Here is a 14,909-nt window from a genome sequence, read left to right on the forward strand (position 1 = left end):
TATATTTATCATACAAATATCTTGCCTTGGCGGGATTCGAACCCGCGACCCCCTTGTGTAGTGACCATGTCACTTACCACTACACCAGACGGCCGTTAATGTGTGCTAGTAGAGGTTTTAATGTGTGCTACGTTATTGTCGAGAACGGAGTCTCGTGCGAAATTCCGTTGATCGCGAGTCATCGTCGTAATTATTCTAGAGATTTATTTTTAAACGCACTTTGCTTCATAAGCATTAGTTATTATATTTAGTATCACAACTACGTCAACACGCTCGGAACTTTTTACAACGACCATTCATACTACAATTATGAGATGCATTAAGAACTATGTAACTAGTCAGGTCATAAGTATTGTCACACAGTAAAAACTTTTCTTTTAGAATGCAGGCCACAAAAAAGTTTATTGAATTCGAATTTCGAATTGTTCATGAAAATAAAAATGTATACTTTTAGAATTTTACTCATTTTTAAATATGGAGTGGACACTTAAAGAAGACCGTGTTGCAGTTATTGCGTTGCATCGTTGCGGTTACGCGCCAATTCAAATTTTTAACATACTGAAAAATTTGAATATAACCAAAAGATTCGTTTATCGTGCCATCAAACGATACAATGAAGACTCTAGTGTAGATGACAGGTCAAGAAATGGTCGCCCTCGGTCTGTTAGGACTCCAGCAGTGATAAAAGCTGTGAAGGCGCGAATTCAAAGAAATCCCAAACGTAAGCAGAAACTGTTGGCCCTTCAGATGGGGTTAAGCAGAACCACGGTGAAAAGGGTGTTAAATGAAGACTTAGGGCTTCGGGCATATCGAAGAAAAACAGGACATCGTTTGAATGCTCGTCTAATGGACCTGAGACTGAAGAGATGCCGCGCTTTGTTGAAGCGGTACGCGGGAAAAAAATATCGGGAAATTCTTTTTTCGGATGAAAAAATTTTTACCGTAGAAGAGAGCTACAACAAACAAAATGATAAGGTGTACGCACACAGTAGTGAAGAAGCGAGCAACCGTATTCCGCGTGTCCAACGAGGTCATTTTCCATCCTCGCTCATGGTATGGTTGGGAGTTTCTTATTGGGGCTTAACAGAGGTACATTTTTGTGAGAAAGGTGTAAAAACGAATGCAGTTGTGTATCAAAATACAGTCCTGACGAATCTTGTGGAACCTGTTTCTCATACCATGTTCAATAACAGGCACTGGATATTCCAACAAGATTCGGCGCCAGCTCATAGAGCGAAGAGCACACAAGACTGGCTGGTGGCGCGTGAAATCGACTTCATCCGGCACGAAGACTGGCCCTCCTCCAGTCCAGATTTGAATCCGTTAGATTACAAGATATGGCAACACTTGGAGGAAAAGGCGTGCTCAAAGCCTCATCCCAATTTGGAGTCACTCAAGACATCCTTGATTAAGGCAGCCGCCGATATTGACATGGACCTCGTTCGTGCTGCGATAGACGACTGGCCGCGCAGATTGAAGGCCTGTATTCAAAATCACGGAGGTCATTTTGAATAAACTTTAGTGTCATAAGAATCTATGTTTTGTTAAGTTCATTTTGGTATATGAATGGTTACATAATGAATAAATTTGTTTCAATTATTTTACATTAAACATGTGACAGAATTTATGACCTGACTAGGTATATTGATATACAATCACTTTTCTATGTTTTATTGAGCTGTAAATAAATAAATTCATAGTGTACTTCTGTCATTTGACAAGAATCCGCGTCTATTTAACACCTGAAGCAGATTAAGCGGAAAATACATTGTAACCGTTCAAATTGAATTATGTTAAGCTAATTAGGCAAGAGGATCTTTTTATGAGCCATACAAAACGAACAAAAATATGCAAAAGTATGAAGATTTCTTTTGGTTGATGTTAATAAGAAAGCTCTCTAATATTATGTATAGTCAAATATGTAGTTATATACCTTTGGATAGGTTAAGGAGTACCCTGATTTTATGACTATAATATTAAATTATATGTCCAGCTAATTAATTACAAGATACGGTTTTTTTGCGTCTATTTTGTGTTACTGGAGACTATGGATATCTCAAACTGAATATAGCCGCTCACTTTGAGGCTAGTAATTGATATCTCAGTAGTATCGTAATTCGACTACCCTACCTGTCTAATCGGATTATAATGCTCTCCACCATCAGTACGATTAGGAGATATTAAGCGCGGAGACCGAAATAATATGAAAAGAAAAACGCAACTAAAGAACTGGTGGTAGGACCTCTTGAGAGTCCGCGCGGGTAGGTACCACCTCCCTGCTTATTTCTGCCGTGAAGCAGTAATGCGTTTCGGTTTGAAGGGTGGGGCAGCCGTTGTAACTATACCTGAGACCTTAGAACTTATGTCTCAAGGTGGGTGGCGCATTTAGGTTGTAGATATCTATGGGCTCCAGTAACCACTTAACACCAGGTGGGCTGTGAGCTCGTCAACCCGTCTAAGCAATAAAAAAAAAAAAAAAAGCGGATATTACCACTGTAGATAAATAAAGTGATTGAGTACTTGGAGGTAGTCGGGGCAACGAGCCTTTATACCCTGATGAAGAGAAAAGTGACATTTTTAAAGATCGAGGTGACTCGTGTGAGAGCAACACTAATATAAATCACCGAACGTCGTTGAAATGACGTGAACAATACGCAACGGAAAGCGTTTTTCATGTTTACGTTCTACTAAAAAAAATATAATGGCAGTGAATGCATGTGTTGAGCGTTAATGATGAATCTCTGTTTATTTTTGTGAAAATTTAGAAAAACATCTAGCAATTTAAAATTCAATTTCATTGTACATGTTTTCGTAGCATTAAGGTACAAAACAGCGTATTAACGATAATAACGACGATGAGTTCACATGTCATTTTACCGCTATCTACCATATTGCTGCCAGTCGTTCGGGACTTCTTTCCAACCGTTTGCTTGAACAAGGACGTACACAAGAAAGAGAGAGTGAGTTCATTCCAGAGTCGGATGGTACGCGACAGAAATATCCCGGGAAAAGCTTTAGGATGAAAGAAGCAGTTCCAGGTATAACAGATAAACCTTGCTCCGATAGCAGATGACCCCCAAAAATTATGGTTGTGTTAAACATATAATAAAAAGTTGATCGTATACTTCAATTTGTCTGACTTGGTGGTGCAGTAGTTAGCGCTTCTGACGGTTGCGCCGAGGGTTGTGGGTTCGATTCCCACATCGAGCAAACATTCGTGTGATGAACAGGTTTGCTTGCACTTTGTCTGGCTGTTTATTATCCACATATGTATATATTTAAACGTATATACGTATGTTTTTTTTTTTTTTTTTTTTTTTTATGATTGAAAGTTTACTGGTGGCCCGAAGGCCTTTCCAGTTTCACCAGGACAGGTGGGCGAGCAAAGGCTCAGCCAAGAGGGGTGGGATTTGCTAACAACTGCCCGAGCGCCTCCGAAGGAGACCTAACAACTCAAGAGCAATTGTTTCGCGAATGAATCTACTACCGGATCGGAATCGCGACCCGCTGAGAAGATCCGGCGAGAAACTCAGCGGGCTGATGCATGGGTTAGGTTGCACGTCGACTTCTTTGTCGAGTTCGACGAGTACGGTTACCGGGGTCCCTAAGCCTGCCCCTAGTATTAGAGCTGAAGGCATCTAATGCAAAGGTTATTGGATCTGATGGATCCGTAAGGACGTGTCTAGGGCGTCGACGGTGACTGGCTCCTGCATGATCAGGATTCGGGGAGTAGTCAGCGGCGGCAACGATAAGGCGATTATCATGACGCATAGCCTTATCGAAGTATCGTTCCGACGCTGACTTCATGTATTTCCGAATTGATTCGAGGCCCAGGTCGTCGTGTAGGTCAACGTTCCTCACGAACCACGGAGCCCCGACAGCTAACCTGCAAAAGCGGGATTGTAGGGATTGGAGGGTGTCTATGTGTGTGCGGGCCGCGTGAGCGAACACCACACTCGCGTAAGTCATGACGGGCCTTATGCAAGTTTTGTAAAGTGTCACCTTGTTCCGAAGGGACATTTTACTCCGCTTACAGATCATGGGGTAGAGTCTACCGAGAATAAACGCGGCACGGTCACGGACTGATTTTATATGCGGGCGGAATGTCATCGATGCATCCAGGGTAACGCCCAGGTACTTGACCTTCCTGGCCCAGGGTATGGGTTGTCTAAAGAGAGTAATCGGGGGTGTGAGATTCCTCCTCCTAATCCGGGAGGAAATCCGTGTGGAGCTTCCCCTCTGAAATAGCACCGCAGTACTTTTCGCTGGGTTAATGTCTATGCGCCATTTTCGGAACCACTGTCCTAGGGCTAGGGCTGCGCTCTGAAGCTTCTTCGCGATTAGGGACTTGTTTCTACTGGAATAGTAAACAGTCGTGTCGTCGGCGAATAAAGCTAAATGGGTCGGCGGCGACCGGGGAATATCGTTAACGAATAAGCTAAATAGGAGGGGTGAGAGGACAGAGCCTTGCGGGACTCCAGCTGTGAGAGATCGTGGGGAGGAGCGGGTTCCCTCGACTCGATATCGAAAAGAGCGGTTCGACAAGAAGTCCCGTATGATGAGCACGAGACTATCCGGCACCCCCATGTTGAATAGTTTGAAAATCAAACCGTTGTGCCAGACTTTGTCGAACGCTTTTGCGACGTCGAAGAAGAGAGCTCCCGTGTATAACGGTTTTGGTCGATTAAGCCCCACAAGAATGTGCTCCGTGAGGCGGTGCACCTGTTGAACGCATGAGTGATTTGTACGGAATCCGAATTGTTCATCGATGAGAATGCCCTTGGATGAGACGAAGTCTCTGAGGCGTTTGTAGAGCAGACGCTCATACAGTTTGCCTAGAGACATGAGGAGGCTAATCGGGCGGTAGCTCGTCGGATGATTTTTTGGTTTACCGGGTTTATGTATGCCGATAACGTCTGCTTCTTTCCACACCGCGGGAAAGATACAGTTCGCCATAGCGGCATTGAAAATAGATGCCAACATCACGATGAGTTGGACGGGTAGAAGTTTAATAACGCGGTTGGATATACCGTCGGAACCGGGAGCCTTGCGAGGACGTAGGTCTTTGATCAAGTCTTTAACTTCCATCGGGGTGACGGGTGGTAACGCATCCGAGGGTGGCAAGGAGACTCTGCGTTCTACCTCACTGTCTACTAATTCTACATGAACAGGGTCCACGGATTGAGTGCTGGGCGTGCACTGGGTTTGCAATGTATCGGCCAGCAGCTCTGCTTTTTCGTCATCATCGAACGCCGCGAGTCGGCCTGAGGGGCCTACGAGGGGGGGCATAGTTACTACCGTATCCGATTTGAGAGTACGAGCTAAGCGGTAGTAAGACCTTTGGGAGGGCGCGAGTCCTTCTAAGAAATCAGACCATCTGGCATCTCGGACTTCGGCGATGCGAGACTTTACGTCGCGTTGTAAGGCACGCATTCGAATACGATTTTCCGCGGTAGGATACCTGTCGTAGGCGCGTATCGAGGCGTTCTTAGCTCTAAGGAGCTCCCTAATATCGTCGGGCAACCCGAAGCGGTAAAGGAAGTCCTCCGCTACAACTTGTTTCGATGACCTATCTAATGTCGAGGTGATGTGTGACGTTAAGATGTCTATGGCTTCAGCGGTATCCTGAGGAGACGGGGTAGAGTCCGAGCTAAACGGGAGCGATGGTGGATCAGATTCAGCCAGGCTGATGCCCAGCGTATGCCAATCCACCACAGTCCTCGTGACGGGAACGGAGTCGGGAGCGCGACCGAGCTTCATAACGACGGGACGGTGGTCTGAATCTAACTCTGAAACTACTTCGATCGAGTGTAAGCTCAGAGTTACGTTTTTTAATAACGCTATGTCGAGTATATCCGGGCGATGTGCGATATTTAGCGGGTAGTGAGTCGGGGTTAGCGGAGCGACGATATCGAAGGCGAGATCATCGACTAACGCGTCAAGCCGCCTGCCATTCGGGGTTGTGGTGTGTGAGTTCCACCTGATGTGTTTACAATTTAGGTCGCCCGCCAGAATGACAGAGCTCCCCATGCCGAGCAGCGCCTCGATATCACTGCTTAAAACGATCTTATCCGGTGGAAGATAAACGGACGCGATAACGATCGGCGCGTGTCCCGTCAGTGAGATTCGGCACAATGATGCTTCGATATTAGCGAGCGCGGGAGGATCGAGCGGGACGCAATGCAGGGCTCTTCTATAGTAAATGACGGTACCACCACCACGAGCAGAGAGCCTGTCGTTCCTGACCATGTTATAGTTCGCGATTTTAGGGTCACGGCGCGCGGGCTTAAGTAGGGTCTCCTGCACTAAAAATATATCAATTTGATGGTCACGCAAAAAGTCAGAAGCCTGATCACGTTGATTTGCGAGACCGTAAGCGTTAAAAAATCCTATCGTTACGGATAGGGGCTTTACTCTACTTATATACGCCATTGATTACCGGCGGAGTGAGGGGAGGACGTACGTATTTAATGACGCGTATACGTCGGCGTATTCTTGCACAACGGCGATAAAGTGTTGTGCAGTGGAGGCAGCGCGAATGGCGTCGCCCAAAGCGTTAACGCGCTCAAAGTTGATCGACTGAAAGAAGTCGATCGCTAAAGCGAGATTGTCGGACGCGGTCGGAGGGCAAGTCGCGGGAGAGGGACGAGTCGCGGGGGCGGGACGAGTCGCGGGGGCGGGACGAATCGCGGAGGAGGGAATTGTAGCCGTGTTCATATACGGCAGCGGTTTCGCCCAGGCCGAGACACTGGGCACCGGCGCCGGAACGAACGCTGGCTTAGCCTGCGACACAGAGGGTGCCGAGGCTTTGATGTCTGGGCCGGAAGCTCGGAGGCGGTTTTGGCGGGCGACGCGGCGATTTATTTTCGGGGCTCGGGGGCATCCGCGGTAATTTGCGGGGTGACCCTGTGTTTGACACAGGACGCAGCTAGGCGGTTCCGTCGCGGTTTTTTGGTCGCGAGCGCAGAGGACCGTGGCGTGATCGCCCAAACACTTAACACATCGGGAGCGCGCGTGACAGTTACGGGAAGAGTGCCCGTACAGTTGACAGTTATGGCACTGGCTAGGAGTGCCTTTTTTATGGGGGGCTTCGACGGCGATACCGGAGAGCCTACAGACGGCCTGTGTGTTGAAGATTTTCTTACCCTCGGGGGTAGGCTGGAGGGTGACTAGAACCATATTATATGGCTCCCTACCGCGACCGGTGTGCATACGGTGCACAGAATTCACTGGAAAGCCCTGTTCTAACAGATCGGCCTTGACGAGCTCTACATCTAACTCTTTAGGGATTCCGCGTATTACAACGCGGAGTTCGCGCTCCTCCTGGAGCGTATAAGTATGGAAACTTATACGTTCCTTACGGAGGTAAGAAGAGAGGGCCCTATGGTCGTCGGGTGTTTGAACCTTAATTTGAATGCCGTTCGCGAGGTTACGGGCATTCGTGAAATTTATATTTTTGGCCTTAAGGGCCAAGCAAACTCGATCCCAAGCTGCCTTCTCCTGAAGGATAACCGGGGGAGGGGTCTGGGTTTTATTTTGTGCCACCGGACGCGGCGACGGAGTGGCACGGGCTGGGGGCGCAACGGGAGTCTGAGGGCGGGGGCGCGACGCGTTCGCGGCTTTGCTAATTTTAGCGGCCGCGGGAGCTCGGGACTCCGCGGCACGCTTCTTACCCTTCTGTACCAGGGTGAATCCATCCGTCGATGAGGCGGGGGCGAGGTCAACCTCCATGTCCGAGTCAGAGTCGGAGCATGAGGAGGCGGGTGCAGGCGACCTACGAGCAAGTGTAGGTGTTTTAGAGGGCGCGACGGAGGCCGCGGATGATCGCTCAGCTGAAACGATGGTCACAGCGGACGACGCAGCAGCTTTACTCGCCAGTATAGGCGACACGGGCGCGGCAGGCACGACGGAGGCTGCGTTGCTCAATGCAGAAGCTTTGCACGCAGGTACAGGCGACGCAGGAGCAGCGAGCGCGGCGGAGTCCTCGAGAGGGCTCGCAGTGTGATTGGCCTTGAAGGCCAGAAACTCTGAGGCGAGCTGTGGGTGGTGAAGTCGGAGGAATTCCGCGAATACAGCGTCCATGATCGCTGAGTACCCAGGTGGGGCGGCCCCGGGTTTTGAAAACACTCGCCTTGCGGCGAGGCCCCAACTTCTCGGACCTGAGCGGTTCTATTGAACACAGGTGGCAATGCGGCGCGATTACTACAGGACAAAGAAAAAGCAAAACAAATCAGAAATAACAAAAAGAAACAAAACAAATAAATACTTGCAGGAAACCACTTTGTCGGCAAATGTACCACGAACACAAAAATAACTAAAACGAAAAAAAATAAAAGCTTCCAGGAAAAACACTTGGTCGGCAGATGTATCACGATCACAGGCCGCGCGAACAATGGCCGGGCTAACAAAAGCCGGCCGAACAAAGACCGGGCGAACGAGTGGTCGATGAGCACGTCCGCACGTGACGGGTGCCTCTATCGGAATGATACGTATGTATGTCAATCTCTGGTACCCATAATACAGGGTATTCTAATTTGGGGCCGAATGACCGAGTGTGATTTGTTTACCGTTTCAAAAAAAATAAGATGCACGAGCTAAGTTCCGATTACATACCTCCAAGAAGAAGACGGTTTGTAGTCTCTGTGACCAGATTTTAATATTTATGTACGCGTATGGTAACGAGGATATTGACGACTGTGAGAGTTACATTTTTGTAAACAATGGATACTCGGGTTTCCCAATTTTCTCGTATTTCTGATTTAAAATTCATCATTCATCATTTTATTGGAAAGTCTCAGTGACCCATTAATAAATTAAACTAAATTAATTCTCATTCACTCACCGATTCGTTTATCTGTAACCTTTATGAAAGTGTAGATGCATTTATAATATATTAATTAAATGGCGTAAGATTTTCAATCGCTGTCATTGCTTGAGGGCCAATCCTTAGAAGTGTTAAAGCTATTGACTATACACGAACGGCAGCATTCGTTAAGTTCCGTGCATTATTCAAATACGTGGCTATAGAATAATTATCTTTAAATGAGTAATAATGAAATACTTAGTTAAAATATGTTCACGAATGACTTCGACGAAGAAGGGATAGATAGCATCGTGTAATAAAAATCAAATTGGAATTAATTTAAATTCGTGTAATTACTGATACAATTTGGAACGCCTTGTGGTGACCGGTAAAAGCGAGGGAAAAAGGCCTAGGGGTAGAGGTCCCAAACGATGGTCGGACCAAATAGCGGAGGAACTGAAAATACCTGTCAGCGACGCACTCCACCAACCTACAGAACGGGATCGATGGAGACAACTAGTTCGATCCACAGCAATGAGGGACCGATTGAAGACAGAGAGACTGATACTATTAGAAATCAAACAAAAGAAAAAACCTTTAGGTCGTAATATGAGCCTGAACAGATAGATATCAACACCGTGCTTGTTTCTATCATGCCTCAAGATACTGGACGGCATTCATGTTGTGATATCTATGAGCTCTGTTAATTATTTAGCGATAGGTTAGATACGATAGATTCTATGTTTGCGTAGCGTAATCAAAAATGGAATAATAATATGAATGAAAGAACTTTTGTCTTCATCTTCTTGAAACCCACCTAACTCCTTGTTAAAAAGTATCTGTACTGACAGTATTTTCTTCGGTTTTCTCGATTTGTTGACATAACTAAGACTACTTTTACGGCTTAGTCTCGTCTGTTTAAATATCATTATATTATATTTCCGAAGTTTCGAGTTCTGTAGGTACGGTTTTCGTGGTCACGGCCTATTGACGGTCAGGGCGAGATTAAACCCTAAAATTAGATTTAATTTTGTAGGTATTTATGTTTTTTTTTTTTTTTTTTTTATTGCGTAGATGGGTGGACGAGCTCACAGCCCACCTGATGTTAAGTGGTTACTGGAGCCCATAGACATCTACAACGTAGACGCGCCACCCTCCTTGAGATACAAGTTCTAAAATCTCAGTATAGTTACAACGGCTACCCCACCCTTCAAACCGAAACGCATTACTGCTTCACGGCAGAAATAAGCAGGGCGGTGGTACCTATCCGCGCGAACTCACAAGAGGTCCTACCACCAGTAATTACGCAAATTATAATTTTGCGGGTTTGATTTTTATTACACGATGTTATTCCTTCACCGTGGAAGTCAATCGTGAACATTTGTTGAGTACATATTTCATTAGAAAAATTGGTACCCGCCTGCGGGATTCGAACACCGGTGCATCGCTTCAACACGAATGCACCGGACGTCTTATCCTTTAGGCCACGACGACGACAAATATGTAAAAATTATGTACATAAAAAAAACCGCTTTGAATGGTAGTTACATCCAACTAGGGTTGTAGATACCTACAGCTTAATAGTTTTCTATTGGAATTCACAGGGTAATAAATAAATAAAGGCGATAAATTCAAATAATAATATTCTTGCCAAATAACGTTCTAAACAAATAAGTTAATGAGGCGGAAAGGAGTTTTGTTATAAATCTAACGAATACATTCTGTGATAAATATAACTGACAATCTACCGTATTATTTATATCGGTTATTGTAATTCGTAAATGTAATTACAAAAGCCCTTATCGAATTTATTTACGGTTTAAATTTAAATGACACTAAACAAATTTTATAACAAATTAGATGGTAAGTTTTTAAAATAAAATAATACATTCAATTATATTCTTTGATTCAAATGAATCGATGAATAAAACATTAATTATTCTCAGTACTCTGTGCTTTGGTCGTCCGTGAATACGAAAACTGCAATTTTACCAAATGACGGTATGTAATCATAAAATGAAAACAGTAAACATTATGAAAATTATGAAATTAAACTATAAAAACAGTCACAATGTAGAATATTTTGTTTGTCTTAAAAATTTAATTGCATTATTCAGTTCAATGCTTCGAATATTCTACGTGAAAAGAAAAAAATAACGAGTTTCATTATTTTTTTTTAAGTGATTTTATGACCTGGTAACTAAGACCTTTAAGTCATGTCTTATTTTAATTTATTTTCTTATTTTTATGAAAAATGATATATGGAGTGAAATGAAATGAAAATGATTAATTTGAGACATTAATCAACTGGGATGAAATTAAATGAAATGAGATGATATGGGATGAAATATAATCTTAGTAAAATGGTGGTCATTTACTAAGATTTTTTCAGTGGACTTTTTGGAGGATCCCGAGAAGTTGCGTCCAGCGGCTTTGTTTTATTTTCCCACATTTGTGCACTTTCACAGATATTAAACAGTTAATAAACCACTGTTATTACACATTTAAACCTGAAGAAACGCTAAATAGACAAAATAAAACAAATCACACAACTTCACTCCTCGCGTTCCCGCCAAAAAGTCCTCGACGAGTTTCATTATCTTTAAGATATTATTACCAGCTAATTGCACCAATTTTGCACACTGAATGTTCAAAAGCTATAAGTAATGTTTCGAAACTAAGAATGTAGTAGACGAACCGTTTAGTTTTATTATTGAACAAGCGGCCCGCTCCGGCTTCGCTCGGGTCTTTAACAAAAATTTTAACGATATTTGACGTTATTTTATTTTTTTAAATAAAAGAACATTTATTGCGGCATAGCTATAATAGTTAGACATATGCTGTCGCGACACTTTTTGTAAATAATAATGTGTTCCACAAAGTCCTAGTACATTATTTTATTCTATCATCAATAGTTTTCGCAGGGCACGCAATGTAAAGGTAAAATTTTAGGTAATTTTTTTACCCATTGGGTTATATTATTGGAGTTTTAGTAAGAATTCCTAATTTTTTTCAAAAAATATTATAGCCTGTGTCACTCGGGAATAGTGTAGCGTCCAAACAGTGAAAGAATTATCCAAATCGCTTCAGTAGTTACGGAGCTTATTAACAAACAAACAAACAAACAAATCTTTCCTCTTTATAATATTAGTATAGAAGTATAGATAAATGAGTTCTACAAACGATCTGGTGCTAGGCTTTTCATTTTTTTTTTCTCTACCTATGCTGATAGCCTTGAGAGGCTATTTCAGCTTCTCCTTGACGTGTAGGTAAGCTCACGGGACTCAAACCTAACGACGTTGCTAACACTGGCCCTAGTAAGAGCAGTGCTTCGCAGAATCTACCACCGGATCGGAAACACGACCCACTGAGAAGATCCGGCGAGAAATTCAATGGGCTGTGTCTATGGGTTGATTCACACGTCGAGCCCTTCGTCGCAAGCGACGGGTTCGACTAGGACGGTGACCGGTGCTTGTGGTACCTAAAAGCATCAAGGCTTTTGAGACACACGCAGTTACAGAGGACACAACGAGGTCCCCTCCTAAGTCAAAGTTTCAATCACAGTGGTGGAAAGGCTCTGCTACCACTAATATGACAAGGCATGACGGGAAATTAAAAGAAAGGTAACTGGTTTAAAATTTAAAAGTAGAAGCAATGTTGTCTTTTATTTCAAATTACCATTCTAATTTGTGATGTTTGTGCTACGTGAAATCCGATAATGAAATACTGTTTACCTTTCCCATATATTATTGTGTTCTTTATTTATTTAACTCAAAGTAAATGCCAAAGTAACGCTTTAATATAACTGTAAAGAGCATTGATTTGATGAAGGGCATCAAAAACGAACCCGCTCACGTAAAATTCTGTATTGTTCTGTGATTATAAATATTTACACTAAGCTGTGTACGATCTGTGGTATTAATATTGTGTGATTTCATTTGTTTTCGTGATCTAGTTGTTATATTTATGTATTGAAATTTTATTTCAAAGCAAACACAGTAACGGGCTTCGTGTTTACACTTTAATTCAAGTTTACTTTCATAATTAAATCTTACATCATCTACAAAATTGACCAAGGCTTTTTGTTCTAGGAAATAAAAAATAGTAACATTGTACTTGAAAAAAAAACAGCATTTGGCAACATACGAACGATTAAAAACATAAGATAATAAAAGATCAAAACGCGTCTTTATTACCCATCCGCATCTGTGACGTCATGTCCGTTGCACTCTACTAGATTTTAAATTGAGAAATTACCTAGCTGAAATTTTTGTTAGAATAAATACTGTTTCATTAACAAGCATTTCTTAATAATCTTTGCATGGTTGTCTACATATAACTGAAAGTTCTCGTTAATTTACAAAATTCTCACTACCCTTTTTGGGTTAAAAATGTTAGGTAATTATTTATAAGGAATTTGAACCATTCACGTTAATTATTAGCTTATGTAATGCTACATTCAAAAAACACGTACAATAAAGAAAAATAATGTGGTAATAATAAAAAGTGCTTCTTACATAAGAAAATTTTACATGCAACTAGTTTAAACATAATTATTAATCTATAAACAAAATAAATAAATACATAACGAGTACAAAGCTTGTAAATGTCCACCATGAAATATAAATATGTCTTACTTGTGTTTTTTTATATTCCGGAGTGTGTCTCGACAATCACAGTACACAACAGTTCACAGAGTTCATCCCGTTTTTCAAAGTTATGAATACGCCGCGTTTATCCGGCGCGTCGCTCGCGACTACCAGAGGAATTTGATGTCGGCCACTGGAACTTATAAATAGGCGCGCCGAAACCAGTGCCGTGAAAACTTTACGTGTCGTTTAGATGATCCGATTTTACGATCGCCTTCTTATTACAGTTTCGTAACAAATGTCTCTATTCATTAATTATCTTTGTTAAACATTATGCACAAAACAAAACGAGAGGAATTAATATTAATATTATTGTATTAAATGTGAATAGAGATTCGCTTATTTCTGCCGTGAAGAAGTAATGAGTTTCGGTTTGAAGGGTGGTGTAGCCGTTGTTACTATACTGAGACTGAGACCTTAGAACTTATCCGGTCACCATCCTCGTCGAACCCGTCGCTTGCGACGAGGGGCTCGACCAGCGAACTAACCCATAGATAGACACAGCCCACTGAGTTTCTCGCCGGATCTTCTCAGTGGGTCGCGTTTCCGATCCGGTGGTAGATTCTGCGAAGCACTGCTCTTGCTAGGGTCAGTGTTAGCAACGCTCTGGTTTGAGCCCCGTGAGCTCACCTATAAACGTTAGGGTGAAGCTGAAATAGCCTCTCAAGGCTATCAGCATAGGTAGGAAAAAAAAAAAAAAATTGAACTTATATCTTAAGGTGAGTGGTGCATTTGCTTTGTAGATGTCTATGGACTCCAGTAACTACTTAACACCGAGTGGGCTGTGAGCTCGTCCACCCATCTAAGTAATAATAAAAAAATGATTGATGAAGATGCAAATTTAATGAAACGAATGTGTGTCAGATCATGTGAAATGTAGGGTTCCGTACTCAGAATGGTCGTACACATTAATAATCAATTTTAAATAATGAATATATTATTATAAATTAGTAAACTTTTTAGCACTCAAAGTTTGTAATGAAAATGGAAAAAATATGCTTACTGTAATAATATAAAAATATTCTTCTCCATTCATGTATAGGTACAATTGTTTTGGGCTATAATACCGCTTCTATCCATCCTTCAGTATTATAATAAATATACATACATTTTATTTTTACATAAAAATGTATTTACTCTAATTATATAATACATAAAGCTTAAAAGAATACAAAGAATTACATTTAAAGATCAATTCACTTCTTAAAATCTTTACATCACAGTCTTGATTTTATCGAAAACATTTCCAAAAAGATAGTTAGTTACATAAAGTTATAAAAAGTTAGTTACCACGTATTAGAAGAATTTTGCGCTAAATTATATTATTAATTTTATATTATATTTATTGGAACGAAGTTCCTTACGGCAGGCTTGGAGGAGATACGGATTTTGCTGCGCGACCGAACTGAAAAAAATGACGTGATAGTAAAAACCGTAAGAAAAAGTCCGTGGAATAA

The 14,909-nt window shown here is 42.3% G+C and overlaps 2 protein-coding genes across 2 annotated transcripts in view; both read right to left on the reverse strand.

Moving 5' to 3' along the window:
* Window positions 1–3,404, reverse strand: part of LOC114246752 (uncharacterized) — a 148,679-nt gene extending 145,275 nt beyond the window's left edge. The window contains exon 1 of the mRNA XM_089733746.1: window positions 3,314–3,404. The gene's annotated coding sequence lies outside the window, so the exon portion shown is untranslated. The remainder of the gene's footprint in view (window positions 1–3,313) is intronic.
* LOC114246799 (uncharacterized) overlaps window positions 1–13,553 on the reverse strand; it is a 28,026-nt gene extending 14,473 nt beyond the window's left edge. Inside the window, exon 1 of the mRNA XM_028179495.2 lies at window positions 13,441–13,553. The gene's annotated coding sequence lies outside the window, so the exon portion shown is untranslated. The remainder of the gene's footprint in view (window positions 1–13,440) is intronic.
* Window positions 13,554–14,909: the final 1,356 nt, after the last annotated feature.

The sequence above is a fragment of the Bombyx mandarina genome, chromosome 16 (assembly GCF_030267445.1).
Source record: "Bombyx mandarina strain Sakado chromosome 16, ASM3026744v2".
NCBI classification, from domain to species: Eukaryota; Metazoa; Arthropoda; class Insecta; order Lepidoptera; family Bombycidae; genus Bombyx; species Bombyx mandarina.